At 41.6% G+C, this 14,563-nt stretch overlaps 1 protein-coding gene across 1 annotated transcript in view; it reads left to right on the top strand.

Moving 5' to 3' along the window:
- The window catches only part of UNC13C (unc-13 homolog C), a 421,885-nt gene that overhangs the window by 240,224 nt on the left and 167,098 nt on the right, over positions 1-14,563 (top strand). The gene's annotated exons all lie outside the window — the stretch shown is intronic.

The following is a 14,563-nucleotide window of genomic DNA, read 5'->3' as shown; positions in this document are numbered from 1 at the left end:
ATTTCATGTTAAACTCTAACAAATAATAAAGTTTAAACTACAGCATATAGTCATTTTATGAGCTGCTCTATAGTGATCTTCATGATTTTGCTCCACTGAAAAGCAGTGGGCCCGCAATGACTGACAATTTAAAAACAATTTGAAGTTCCATTTGGTGTGAATTTCCAAAGCAGGAGAAACATTACTGTCCCTATGCTATTTAAAAAAAAAAAAAAAAAGGTACCCTGGTGTTATTGTGAACCTTTGTTTTATTTATTATTGTAGAAGACTTTCAGTTTAGGTATATGCCTCACAAAGACCAGGGCATTATTACAGTTGTACTTGTGTGTTCTCAAAGACAATGCAGGGTAGTAAAGAAACTTTAAGAGCAGACCCATGCCTACCCCAGTTTCTGGGATGGGGATTTGATAGGATGGTGAGCAATCTGAGGCTTGTAATAGGTGGAAGGGAGTGGGATTTGAGAGCTAAAGGTGCTTCCTCTTTCCTCTACCCCATTCCCTTTACATAAGCAGAGCTACTGTTTGACTTGTTCATTTGGGGCTGATAGGGGCCAGCCCGCACCACAGTGGTACCTAACATAGTGCCTGCAGGTTGTGGCTCCTTTACTGCCGTTAGTGGATACATGGGAGAAAACAGAAGAGTCTGTTTTCTCTTCTCACTCTTAACCTGATAGTTCCAATATAAAAATACAGAGGAATCATCTTTAAAATCTATTTAAAGCAGTTTAATGATATTCTATCCAAAGGCCCCATTTTAACTCACCAATACAATGGTCTTTGTAATCTATTGGAGACTCTTTCAGATGTTCTGTGTAAGTGGTGCTTTTCCAGACTTATAATTATTGTCTTCCTGGTTCTTCTAGTAATGAATGGCTTCTGGTACCATATACCAGGCCTGGAGTGGATTTTCCCACACACACATTTCCAACACACACGTTACAGGTACTTCTGGAGCAGCCTCTCTGAGAACTTGGGGTCTAATGATGCAGGTCAATGCTCCCACAGGAGAGGGAGCAAAGGAGGAGGTGGACTGTTAAATGGAGATTATGTAATAAAAACTGATTTTTCTTTATGATCTTCACATATATAGTCTCCATTACTTCAAGGCTCTCTTTGAAACATAGAAATTTCTTTTTTTAACCAATTCTTTTCTTCTTCTCTTGTCAAGTGTTGATTTTTTTTCACCCATCTGTTTCTAGTGGAATGGGAGACAAAATTATTCCTTTTTTGTTTACTTCTGTTTGTAATGATGTCAGCAACAACATGCCCCTCTCTGTAAATGGTGTTTGATAGATTCTGGCTGCAGAGCACATGGGAAAAGCTCACCATCTATTTTCAAGAATCTCATATGGTAGCTTAGACTTGTATTTTAATTTTGCTTCAGTGGACTTGTACAATCATGAGAGAGATTTAGGAGGGTGAAGTTAGAACTAACTTTGTTGTTTTGATTCAGAAATAACAAATTGTGATGCCTTTTCTTCCATGAGTAGTTTCACTGAAGTTGGTGGGAGTACTTGTGGAATTTAGGTACCTCTCTCTGTAAGTGAGGATGTCATAAACTAGCCCTAATTGTTTGTTTGTTTGTTTGTTTCTAAGAACCGAATAGTATTGCTCTGTTTGGTGCTCATATTTTTCAGTTGCAAGTGAGGAAAAATCACCAGGTGTCACTATTTTGTTTTATTTTCAAACATGAATCATAGAATTGTAGAACTGGAAGGGACTCAAGGTCATCTAATCCAGTCCCCTGCACTCATGGCAGGACTAGCTGTTATCTAGACCATCCCTGTGGTAAACGTCTGTCTCAAATCTGGACTTAGAGTTCAACATCTGAGTGTTTACCTGAACCTCCCCCAAGCTTATACCCAGCTTGAGATTTTACTTCGCTGCCACCAGATAAGAGCCTTGACCAGATTTTGAGGCTTTCCCACTCTTTGGCACACCTCACAAGACTGGACTACTGGGCAACGTCTTGCCCATCCCTCCCAGTAGAAGGACTTCCCAACCTGTCTTTGGTTTTCACCCAGCATGACCACTGGGATGATCATGGGCTAGCTTAAGAGCTTCCCCTGTACTTAGTTGGAACCACCAACCGTTTGTGCGGCTGCCAGTCTTCCTGGCGTCCACCAGAAAGATTTCCTTGTATAAAAGTCCTTGGTCTATACAAACGGGATCGTTCAGAAGAGCTGAGGGCGGTGGGTTGCTCCGTACCGCCGCCCAAGCTTTCTGAAGGCTGACATTTGCTTCCTGCTCAGTCTGGAACTGTTCCCTTGAAGCCGGGGACACCAGTTCTTTCTCAGACTGGGATTTGGGCTTGGTCCCTCTGGAAGTGATGTAGTGATGGGTTGTTTCTGTAGCTGGTGTACCGCTGTCCGCTGGTGCACCTGGTGGTATTTCAGGCTTGGCTGAGCCTCTTCGGTATGGTTGTCTGTTGCTTTTGCCAGTTCAGCTCGTTGGTCCTTCTGGCGTTGGGGTTGAAGATGTTGCACTTGCTTGTGCGGGTGCTGTTGCTGTTCCGTTCCGGTCTGGGACTGGAGGTGTTGTGGCTGGTTCAGCCGTTGACATGGGATCCGGGTCCACTACCTCAGTCTGGGTCTCTGGTAACACAGACAGGTCTCTGTGGACGGCTCAGGAATAGGAATGGGTCTGGAAGCTTGCCTGGTTGGCTGCGTGTAACCATTCCCTCTCTCTTGGACTGCTTCACACTTGGTTGGCCAAGTCTTCCCCAGTAGCATGGGAATGGGATATTGTCATAGACTGCAAAAGTCCACATTCCTGACCAGCCTTTGTACTGGACAGGCAGTTCAGCTGTAGGTAGTCCACAGCTTGTGACATGAAGGGGTAAATGGTCACTTTGGCTCTTGGGGATTTGAGAGGTCTGGGCCTGGGATCTTAGGTCTGTGGGGTCGACCGGGTGGGGTTATTTGGCAGTTGGCCTTGGCAGTTGGCTTTGATATGTCCTGTTTCATTACACCTTTAGCATCTTCCAGATACGGGTCACTGGGTTGAAGTAAGTTACTGAAGACTGGTGAGGTGGAAGATAGGGTGTCTGTGGCTTTCCTTGGTTTGTAGTGGGGTTTGGGTTGCCCTCGGTTGTAGGGTTTTTGTTGGGTTGCGCTCGGTTGTAGGGTTTATTGTCGGTGTGGCTCTTGGGGTTTCACTCCCCTTTACAGTAGCTTTCTTGCTTTCTGCCACTCCTCCATTTGGCTCCAATCTCCCCCGCTCTGTGAGAGTTGTGGGTTTTCCATCTAGGATGTCCGTGTTGATGTCCTCAGGAACACCATCCAAAGACTGCTCCATGTATTGAGGTGGCGCAGTTCTTCAAAGGTTTGAACCTGGGTTCCTGATATCCAGGCGTCACAATGCTTCCCAACGTGTAGGCGTGGTCGGGAAATGACCCTCTGGTTTCCATTTTTGGTTTCTGACCGCCGATGGGCGTGATTCGGGGTTATTCCATTCTGGATCTGGCTTGGTTTGAAACAGTTTAAATCGTTCATTTGGCCCCTTGGCTTTTAGCCGCCACGTCTGCAAGGGTCCACTGATGTGTGACCTCAGCTCTAGCATGTACTGGCTTCAGGGTGCTGTACCCAATACAGACCCTTTCGAAATTTTAAGAAGGTTTCCGGGTCATCACCTGCCTTGTAGTTGGGAAAGTCCTGCTGCGTTGACCCGCAACTGGCGCCGGAGGGTTAGGATTTGCTGGGGCTGATGCTTAGCCTGTCTATTTCCAGTTCATGCTTTTCTGTTTTTCCCTCTCTTCACTTTGCTTTGTTGTTTTTCCATTTCTTGGCGGTGGTTCTCCCTCTCTCTTTGGAAGGCTCTCTTTGGCTGCTTCTTCTTGTTGTAACCTTTCCACTCTAGTTTGTGGTTTTCTATCTCCCGTTGGACAGGCTGCATTTTGGGCTTCTTGTTCTCTGTGTAAGCTTCTTGTCGGTGCTTGTTCTCTTTTGTAAGCAGCGTCTTTTTCCTTTTTCTCTCATCTCCATCTCTTGTGTCTTTTTTCCATGTCTTGCTTGTGATCGGCTTCTTTATTTGTTCCTCTGCGTTAGTCTCGCGTGTTCCTGCTTTAGGGCATTTTGGAACGCATGGTTTATGTTTTGTGTTTGGTGCCCTCTGGTGTCTGTTGTTTGACTGCTGGTTTTCTGTTCCTTGAAGTTGCCTAGCAACTGATTTGACTTGCTCTGGCTCTGTTTGATAGGCAATTGAACCGAACAAAAGCTACCTATTTCCTGTGTGCGTGTGCTGGCTGGTATACTTAAGTCCCATTGTTTACAAAAGACCTGTAATGGTTGTCTTAATGACTCTGCAAAAATGCAAGCTGCTAAAGCAGGCAGAGAAAAACTCCTCTCTGGCTACTTTTTTAACCAACCCCTTTTCCTGCTAATCCTAGCAGAAAAAGAAAATTAATGTAGCTTGTGGCTTCTGATTCGGACTTCCAATACGCTGCCTCCATGTAGTAAACGTCTGTCTCAAATCTGGACTTAGAGTTCAACATCTGAGTGTTTACCTGAACCTCCCCCAAGCTTATACCCAGCTTGGATTTTACTTCGCTGCCACCAGATAAGATTTAGGCTCTTATCAGCCTGGGTTCCCCAAATTCCTTGGGGGACCCCCTCTCTGGCCTCCCCAACTTTCCCTGGAGGACCCCCAAGACCGACCCCTGGGTCTCCCTATCTCATCCCCCGTTCCCCCCCTTCCTGGGTGAACCTGGGCGATGCTTACTTAACTCCTTGATGCAAACCAAGAGAGCTATTTACCTCCCCCGAGGCTAGGCATTCAAAGCTAGTCCCAGCTACACACCCGGAGATTCACCCTCCCTGGTCTCGTAGCAGTAACTAGAGAAAAAACCTCAAACACAAGAGAACAGAGTTGATTCTTTCTCTCTTTCCCCGGAGCCTGTTTCTGCCCTGGAAAAGGAAAGTCAAAAGAATGTAATGCTCCCTCCCCCTCTCTGTCTTCCCGTGAGGGAGACAGATACCTGGTACCGAAATTTCTATCCCTTTGCCTCACTAGGAAAAGAAACTCTCACGAGTTTAAAAGAACTTTATATAAAAAAGAAGAAAATACAGAACATAATACTGCATTAGAAACTCAATACAGGCTCTTGCTTAATAGAAATATGAATAAACAGTCTGATTTAAAGATAGCCCAATTAACCAGTCAGCACAGTACACAACAGCATATTACAGCCTATTTGCCTTGTTGCCTTGTCCACACTTTGTAGGAGAATATTAGAAAGAAATAGGAGTTAGCAGGAGCTGTTTCCTCCATAGCCGGGAGAACAAAGACAGAGAACAAAGCCAAACCAATCCAGGGGTTCTCACCCTTACTTTTGAAATCCTGTTTCCTGATTGGTCCTCTGGTCAGGTTTGGTTCCCTTTGTAAACCCTTTACGTAATAAACATTAACCCTTTCCTTACCTATCTACTTATGACAATCCCTGACTAGTGTTTGTCTAACCTCCTCTTTAAAATCTCCAATGATGGAGATCCCACAATCTCCCTAGGCAATTTATTTGAGTGCTTAACTACCCTGACAGTTCTGAAGTTTTTCCTAATGTCCAACCTAAACTATCCTTGCTGCAATTTAAGCCTATTGCTTCTTGTCCTATCCTCAGAGGTTAAGGAGAACATTTTTTCTCCCTCCTCTTTGTAACAATCTTTTATGAAAAATGAAGCAGGTGTTATTAATCCCAATATATCTGCTGAAGTACCTGGACAAGGGTGGATTCAGTTCTTGGCTAGGGTGCAGACTGTTTCAATGGAATCCATTTTGTTCTAGATGCATGTTGAGAAGATTGGAGGGAGGAGGGGGGAACGGCTGGGTCATGTGTTCTTTCTGTCTATTCTGCCGAGCCAGTACTGAGCTTCCACCTCAGTGTCCCTGATCACTGCAGATCCCTAAGATCCATCCCAATTTCAGGGAATTCATGGGTTCTGGAGCTGAAACCCTGTTTCTTTAATGGAGTCAGGGGGACAGACTCTATCTTCCCCTGCTCCCAACCCCAATGGGAAAATTCTTTGGAGACTCAGTGGAATTATCTATCTAATCTGTGGACTATTTACATGCAGGAAAGAATTAGATTTTAAATATATAGGCTATCAATAAGCATTTATTTAAGTTAAATATTCTGAAGTGAAAAATGAACAACAGATACATTACCCTTTGCAGTATTTAAAATATATATTCAAAAATGACAGCGAATTTGGTTCAAACTTCAGCCTTTAGATTGTTGCTTTAGCACAAAATTTCCAGCTGGACTCAAACTAGCCTCTTAGTTTTGCACATCCAGAAATGTTATGTTAGCCCCGACAAAAGTAGTTAATGTTTGAAAATGCAAAGCATTATTTAAATGCTAAGTTTTATTATATGAGACAGCTGGTCTGCATGGCTGTATATTGTAGATACATTATCTAACTATCAAGCCATTGTTAAAGCTGCGAATGAGCTTCTAGTCTCCTGTTTTCACAGGGTTATTAAGCTTTTTAAACATTCAGGACCTAACTGTGCAGCCCTTACTCCCGTTGGTGATCTGTCAGTCCCATGGAATTTAAGGTTACCATATTTCAAGTTCCCAAATAGAGGACATTGCCAGGGTGGAGAAAAGTCAAGAGAGAACTCAAGGGGGTACAGTTCAGGGGTGCTGACACTGCTGGGGGGTATTTGGAGGGTGCTGGAGGGGTGTGTGTGTGTGTGTGTACTAAGACAGGGTATGGGGGATGTACTGGAGGAGGTACCTTGGGCTTCACTCTTGAGGTGGGGGCAATGTCACGCTCCCTCTCATAGTGGCAGGGTGGCTGGCACAGGCTCAGGATGCAGCACCAGCCCATCAGTCAGCACCTCCCTCTGGGACTCTCCCCAGGGCAGAGATCCAGGGCCTGGCCCTGTCACCCTTCCTCTGAGGCCCCTCGGCAGGGCAGGCAGCCTGGACGTGAGGCGCTTGGTGGCTCTGCTTACTGGCCAGGCCAGGCCAGAGTGCATGGGATCTGGCAGCTGTGGATGAAGAAGAGGGACTGATCAGGGCACAGAGACACTCTTTCTGAGCTGAAGCATCTGTTCCGTAAAAGTCCTGGACATTTCCTCTTATTTGAAAAATCCACCCTGACGGAGGATCAAAAAAGAGGTCATGTCTGGGAAAACCCAGACATATGGTAATCTTACTATGGATGACCTCATTGACATCAATGGAACCAATCAGATAACTCTCTGCTCAACAACTTGTTAGATGGCCTGTTAAGGGGCACTAGATAGGGTGGGATCTGAGTTACTACAGAGAAATCTTTCCTGGGTGTCTGGCAGGTGAGTCTTGCCCACATGTTCAGGGTTTAGCTGATCACCATATTTGATGTCAGGAAGAAATTTTCCTCCAGGGCTAATTGGCAGAGGCCCTGGGGGTGGGGGGTTGCCTTCCTCTGCAGATGGGGCATGGGTCACTTGCTGGAGGATTCTCTGCACCTTGAAGTCTTTAAGCCACAAGTTGAGAACTTCAATAGCTCAGACATAGGTCAGGGGTTTGTTACAGGAGTGGGTGGGTGAGTGAGATTCTATGGCAGGAGGTCAGACTAGAAGATCATAATGGTCCCTTCTGACCTTAAAGTCTACGAATCTATGAGTATGAGTTTCCCACTCTACTAATTTGGGGCTGAAATTTCCCAGGCCTGAAGTCTGCTGGAGATGTGTTTTTGTGGAAAGTTTGACCACACTGTTTAAGGAATGGGTCTATAGCAAAAACAGCTGAAGTTTGAAACTTCCCATGAGCATAGTCCTTACTGAGGAATAGTTCCTAAAATGAATTGAATTTACCAAAGTTATAACCATCTGAAAACTGTGAATTGATCATGCACATTAATGTCACCCCACAACAGAATGTCTACCACCTAGTGTTCTTTGTGGGGGCAATGCAACACCATATTGCCACAATGCTGGGAAGTGCTTAAATATCACAGATTAGCCTACATTAAATATATTTGTTAATGTGACAGACCCAGACCAGTGGGGTACAGGAGTCTGGTAGAGGGCAAATATACTAGTCACTGGATGAGTAGTTTTCTGTTCCCTGAGTGACCAGAGCAGGAGCTGCACTAGAGTAATCAGGAACCTGGTAGAACCAATTAAGGCAGACAGGCTGATTAGATCACTTGCAGCCAATCAAGGCAGGCTAATCATGGCACCTGGGTTTAAAAAGGAGCTCACTCCAGTCGGGTGAGGGGGAGCCAAAGGAGAGGAAGTGTGTGTGAGGAGCTGGGAGCAATAGGCACAAGGAGCTGAGAGTGAGAGTGTGCTGCTGGAGAACTAAGGAGTAAAAGCATTATCAGACACCAGGAGGAAGGTCTTGTGGTGAGGATAAAGAAGGTGTTTGGAGGAGGCCATGGGGAAGTAGCTCAGGGAGTTGTAGCTGTCATGCAGCTATTACAAGAGGCACTATAGACAGCTGCATTTCACATGCCCCTGGGCTGGAACCCGGAGTAGAGGGTGGGCCCGGGTTCCCCCCAAACCTCCCAACTCCTGAGCAGACACAGGAGGAGCTGATCCAGACTGTGGTGAAGATCACTGAGGTGAGCAAATCTGTCAATAAGCGCAGGACCCACCAAGGTAGAGGAGGAACTTTGTAACTTAAAGGGAATCTGAATTTTGACTATTATTATTTTACTTATGCTGTAGTGGACATTTTGTTCAATAAAATGGTAAAGTCATTGATAAGAGAAGTTGAAAACTCAGCATTCCTGTACATTAGCCCTTTCAGAATTGTCTCATAGTATTAATTTTGGATTTTAATATTGCTTCACATTTTGACTGACATTACTTTTCCAGCCTTCAGTCAGTTCCCTTAATTAAAAAATGTGTTTGCTTGTAAAGCATTTAGTCGTTTATTTTTTTCTTTGTGTTTTGGTGTTTATTTTACAAATATAATGTTTAAAAGTCTTCACAAAATAGCAGTCCATGTGCCATGTTGTTTACATGATCCATTACATGTTTGGTCCCTTGGAAATTTGACTAACAGTGAATATCAAAAGAAGTTCTGCATCAAACTGAAAAACAATTTGTTACTAGGAGAGGTGTATTTTGCTACACTTGTTATGTGAAAAAATGCTCTTCTTTATTATGATGTGTACCTGCTGTCTTTCAGATTACCATGGTACAAAAGTTAATAGATTCATAAAGATTAAAACCAGAAAGAGACCATTCTGATCACCTCACCTGATTTCTCATGTAACACAGGCTGTACAATTTCACTCAACAATCATGCATCAAGCCCATAACTTCTGATTGAACAACATGATTTGTGCTCCCAGATAATTTCATTTTAAAAGCTGTTTAAAGTTTATGTTTTTCCAGAGAAATTACTAATCCTCCAATAAAATGTATAACTAAGCAATTAATGCTTGAGCTGCTCAAAAAAAAAAGAAAAGACAAAAAGAAAGAATGAAAAATTATAGGGGGGAGGTTTTTTGATCAAAGTACGAATAAATTCAACAAACTCTAGCACTATACGTGGTATTGATTGCAAGGGTGAGGTCCTGAATAAGGGATTATATTAGTTGTGGTATGTGATTTGATTTTCTTCTCCAAAAACGTGAAGTCTTAGCAACTTGATGTTGATGGCAATTTTGCCATTGATTTCAGTTGAGCCAGGCTTTCACCCCTTTTTAATACTTTGCAAATAACTTTTCACAAACTCTTACTTATTCTCATTATAGTATAGCTGAGCTTTTTCCTGTAGTTATAGAGAGTTGTCAATAAGGCCACCATTGCATGTGCAACCCGGTAATTGTAAGTAATTGCACAGGAGTAAATAAAAAGCCATATTTAAAGAATGCACCATAAATTTTAATGCCTACAGATCAGATTTATGTCCCCCTTGAGGAAACATTCTAGGCACAGGCTTAAGTATTAATCAGTGGTATGTCTGTAAGACTAAAGAGACTGTTGATTGAGAGAATTTGGGGGCCTGTGTATATAAGTTAATAATGTGTTTCTTATCTAATTAAGAAACTTAACTTGCTAGACTGTTTTGTACCTTTCTCTAGATCAGTGTTTCCGAAACTTGGGACACCGCTTGAGCAGGGAAAGCCCCTGGCAGGCCAGGCCTGTTTGTTTACCTGCCGCATCCACAGGTTCGGCTGATCACGGTTCCCACTGGCCGTGGTTTCCTGCTCCAGGCCAATAGGAGCTGCAGAAGCGGCGGCCAGTACATCTCTCGGCCCGTGCCGCTTCCAGCAGCTCCCATTGGCCTGGAGCAGCGAACTGCGGCCAGTGAGATCCGCGATCAGCCAGACCTGCAGACGGGGAAGTAGGTAAACTGGCCTGACCCGCCAGGGGCTTTCCCTGCACAAGCAGCATCCCACATTTGGGAAACACTCTTCTAGATAATCAGACATAAACACTGGTCTACAGTGAGATCAGACTATCTAGTACTATTACTTCAGTGCATCTGTGTTGTGTTGTACTGGAATTATATGATGATAATATAAGACTTTGACTTTGAAATCCAACTTTCATACTAATACACTAAAACCGTAGTCAATCAAATTGCACCCACAAGATTATATAATATAGTACAGAGGTTTCCAAACTCTTTCATTTTGTAGTTCATCTTGATAGAGATTTTCATCTCATGGGCCACCTTACATCTCATTGACAATTGTGATGATCACCTCCTTCCCATTTGTTATTTCATATCCCTGTGTCAGCTTAGGCATTAGCTTAAATGTAATATAAGAAAATTCATTTGTGTAATTCATCTCTCTATGCTTACAAAATTTACAAAAGCTCTGCAGACCACCAGAGGTCAATGAACCTCAGTTTATGAACCACTGATATAGACAAATGAGTGGGATTTATTAACAATTTATTATGGAAATCATTATTAGGTTGCTTTCCCTGTCACAGATTTGGACTAATGCAGAAACTGGATTCTAATTACAAACCTAACATCATATGAGTGCAACAGAAGTTAATGAAAAGGCAATCATTGTGTGGTTCAAATTAGTATTTTATAGTGCTTATAATATTGAATTCCTGACAGAAGCTTAATTTCAGATGTGATGTTATAAACTAAGATCCAGGGTTCACTTCTAGTTGGGGCCCATATCTGCTTTTAACATTTTATATTAAGGATAATTCTAAAACTGCAGCACACTCCATTTCAACATTCAGCAGAGTCACGACGGGGTATCAGCACAAGTTATGGTGTAGCACCTAATCCCATAATTTTATGCCTCAGTAGTGAGAAATCTGCTTCTTTTTGTTGTATTTGGGCTCTGACACTACACGCCTTTTAGGGATTCTACCGTTCTGCCTTGGATGAGTGGATTATTGAGCTTTTGATGGAGTGGCCTGTGTAACAACTTTTTATGGCTCTTCCCCTCCTATTTGTATCTACAGTACCTTGGCACTTCAAAGATACCATTATTGATGGTTGTGTTATTCATTAATATCTTGTTGTTTCCTTATGAATGGTGCAAAAGAAAGCAGCTTTTGTTAATTGACAGACTTTTATTATGGGATTGGGATCAGCACCCAAAAAAGATTTCCTTTATTGCTTAGCGCCTTGGTAATCTCTGATTTAAACTTATTCAGTAGATAATGTATCCTCCAAAATGAAAGGAAGGCAATGTTAGAAAACTGTTCATTTAAAACGGTCACTAAACTGTGTACAATGTATCTATGGTCCGGTGATGTTGTCGTCTTGATTTATTTCTGGATTTTATGTTTCTTTCAATCTTCTTAAGAGAAAAAGTTGGATCTTAATAACAATGCCATTCTCTAAAACATTAGATAGTATACACTGTCTCATATATTACTTCAGCATCTCAATGATATTATAAATGCAAATGCTGCACAGTTTTCTAACTGATGTTCAGTACACCTAATATTAGATTTACATTTTCCCGAAGGGAGCTTCTCTTTTGTATATGCAGTTTGCATCTCCGAAGGGAGATTTGTAAGAATGTTACAGCAACTTTATTTTTAATCTAGCCATTTAGATTTCCCTTTATTAGTAAGTAGATCATACTGTTTACCCATGTTTATAGTCTAGTAATTACCTTTTGCATGTTAATTATGTAAATTCTTATGTATTTCTGCTTATGTACAAATTAAATCTAATCTTGACATTATAAAAGGTATCTTCCACAACTACTAGTCCAATTAGTGTATTATACAAGCATGTCTACTTGTTGTTTTCTAAAAAGGAAAAATGCATGTTATTGGGAACTAAATAGATATGGAGATACTGCACCAGTCCTAGCTGTGTCATGACAATAGCAAAATTGCAGCAGACAAATGTCTTCTAAGAACACGTAGAAGGAAAAACATTACTTGTCTTCTCACTTAATGACAGGGTGTACTTCTTGACTGTTAATGACAGGCTAATGTTAAGCTTATGTCACCAGAACACAGGCTTCAGGAGAACAGCATAGAAATTAAGCAAGGGCATCGTTGATACGGTACTTTAATTCCCAACAGCAGCATTAAATCATAGTATCATTTTTCTTCTTTAAAAATGTTTCTTACAATCTCTGATAAGTGTTTGTTAAATAAGAGTGTCAGTAATTCATACAAAGCTGGACATTTTGCTATGTAAATATGACCTAAATGGTTTTGTTGTTTTTGTTTTATCCAACATTTATTTAAATGGTATGTTCTGACCAGACTGTAGCATATGGAGTAGTAATTTTTTGGTCCTTTGCTTTATAGGAGATGTTTTACTTCAGTATATGGGAATTTCCAGGTGTTAACATAAGAATGTAATTTAGACATTTAAAATGTATTTAAAGTAATATTTAATTTAAATTTTCAATCTATTTCTGTGCCAGAGAAGCCCATGGAAAACAGCCTTTATGCTATTTCTACTTTACAGAGATAAGAAATTTTTTATGTATTGAGGCGTAGAATTTTCACATCTGTGCCAAAGGATTGTTTCAGCTACATGTTGTAGTGAATTATCTATCTGAAATATTGTTATTGAAATGTGTAATGGACTGTCCCTATTAAATGTGATTTGCAAAACTGCATTTCATTTAGTTTGGGTAAAAGATATGATACCATTGTGGAAGAATGGTGCTAAAAATAAATCTCTACTTTTGAAAATGCAAGGTACTGTAGTGAGGGTGTAATCTACGTGAGGTGAAAGACTTTGTTGAACCTTAATGCTCAAATACTCCTGTCTCTTTTAAAAAGTCCCTCCTTTTGCAGGACAATTGCAGGTTGTCGGTGATATAAGTCACACCACCCGCTGTAAATTTTACTGAGCATTTCCTTTAATTCAATCATATTAGACTTAGAAGCTGTAACATTTGGAATTCAGCTGGGTGTACAACAAGGTGATTAATGATACTTTTCTAATGTACTTCATGATGGCCACCAAAAAATAATTATAACTGCACGTTGTTAAAATTCCATTTCTGTCTTTCCCAACTCTACATTAATAGATAAACTTCTAGGTTAAGCTAACAGTGAATTAATTTATTATGAGAATAATATAGGTGTGTTTGAAGAGATGCAATGTCTATTTTCTGTCGTCATGTTTGGTTAAAAAATAAAAGGTACAAAGTACGTAAGTTTAAACATTCAAAAAAACATTATTTTCTCTGACACATTAACTGTCTCTCTATCTTTAAAGATGAGTTTGGTGCGACCTTGTTATGGATTGAGTTATCACTTCATTGAGATTTATAGGTGTGAACTCTTAGTCTTCAGTTAACATAACTGTAAGGATAAGGCCTAGCCTAGGACAAAAGGGGGTTGTGAACCTGTCTAGGAGTTTGGACTGAGTAGACAAAGAGGTTTTTTTGAGTATTGTTTTAGGTAAGTTGCAAGGTGGGGGGGAGAGGGGGATAGCTCAGTGGTTTGAGCCTTGGCCTCCTAAACCCAGGTTGTGAGCTCAATCCTTGAGGGGGCCATTTACAGATCCGTGGCAAAAATCTGTCTGGGGATTGATCCCCCTTTGAGCAGGGGTTGGACTAGATGACCTTCTGAGGTCCCTTCCAACCCTGATATCCTATGGAAAGGATGGAGAACATCCAGACACTGAGAACATGGAGAGAGGTAAAAAGCAAGGAAACCAAGCAATATATATGTGCATGCGCACACACACACCAGCAAATGAAAGATAGTATCCCTGCTACCACCTGTAGTTATCCAGGCAGGACCATTACAAGTAGCTCTTTAAAATATGGCCATTGAACCTGCTCAGAATTAGTGTGTCTCGCTTAGGGGTTAATTTGAAAGATACTGTGCCATCACAGATAATGGAGATTTTCAAAGTACAGGCATTACTTCATGCACCAGCTCTTAACCTTTCTCATAGCTTTGCAACTTTCTGTGACTTGGTTCTGTGCAACAAATTTATTTTTATTGACTTTGATGTAAGTGTGACCTCTCTGTTGTACAGGTTGATGTCTGAAAAGCCAAGAGCTGAGGTGTTCCGTTGTTTGGGAGACTAGATTAAAATTTGCTAAATCCAGACTACAGAGATGAAGTGTTTTTTCTGACAGCGTAACTGAGTGAGGCAAAAAGGACAGCATCCTCAGTGAAAGTTATTTCGGCAATAAAATCCTGATAGA

The sequence above is a fragment of the Chelonoidis abingdonii genome, chromosome 9, assembly GCF_003597395.2.
Source record: "Chelonoidis abingdonii isolate Lonesome George chromosome 9, CheloAbing_2.0, whole genome shotgun sequence".
In the NCBI taxonomy this organism is placed as follows: Eukaryota; Metazoa; Chordata; order Testudines; family Testudinidae; genus Chelonoidis; species Chelonoidis abingdonii.
The sequence above is the reverse complement of the archived record's forward strand: the minus strand, read 5'-3'. Positions and strand labels throughout refer to the sequence as shown.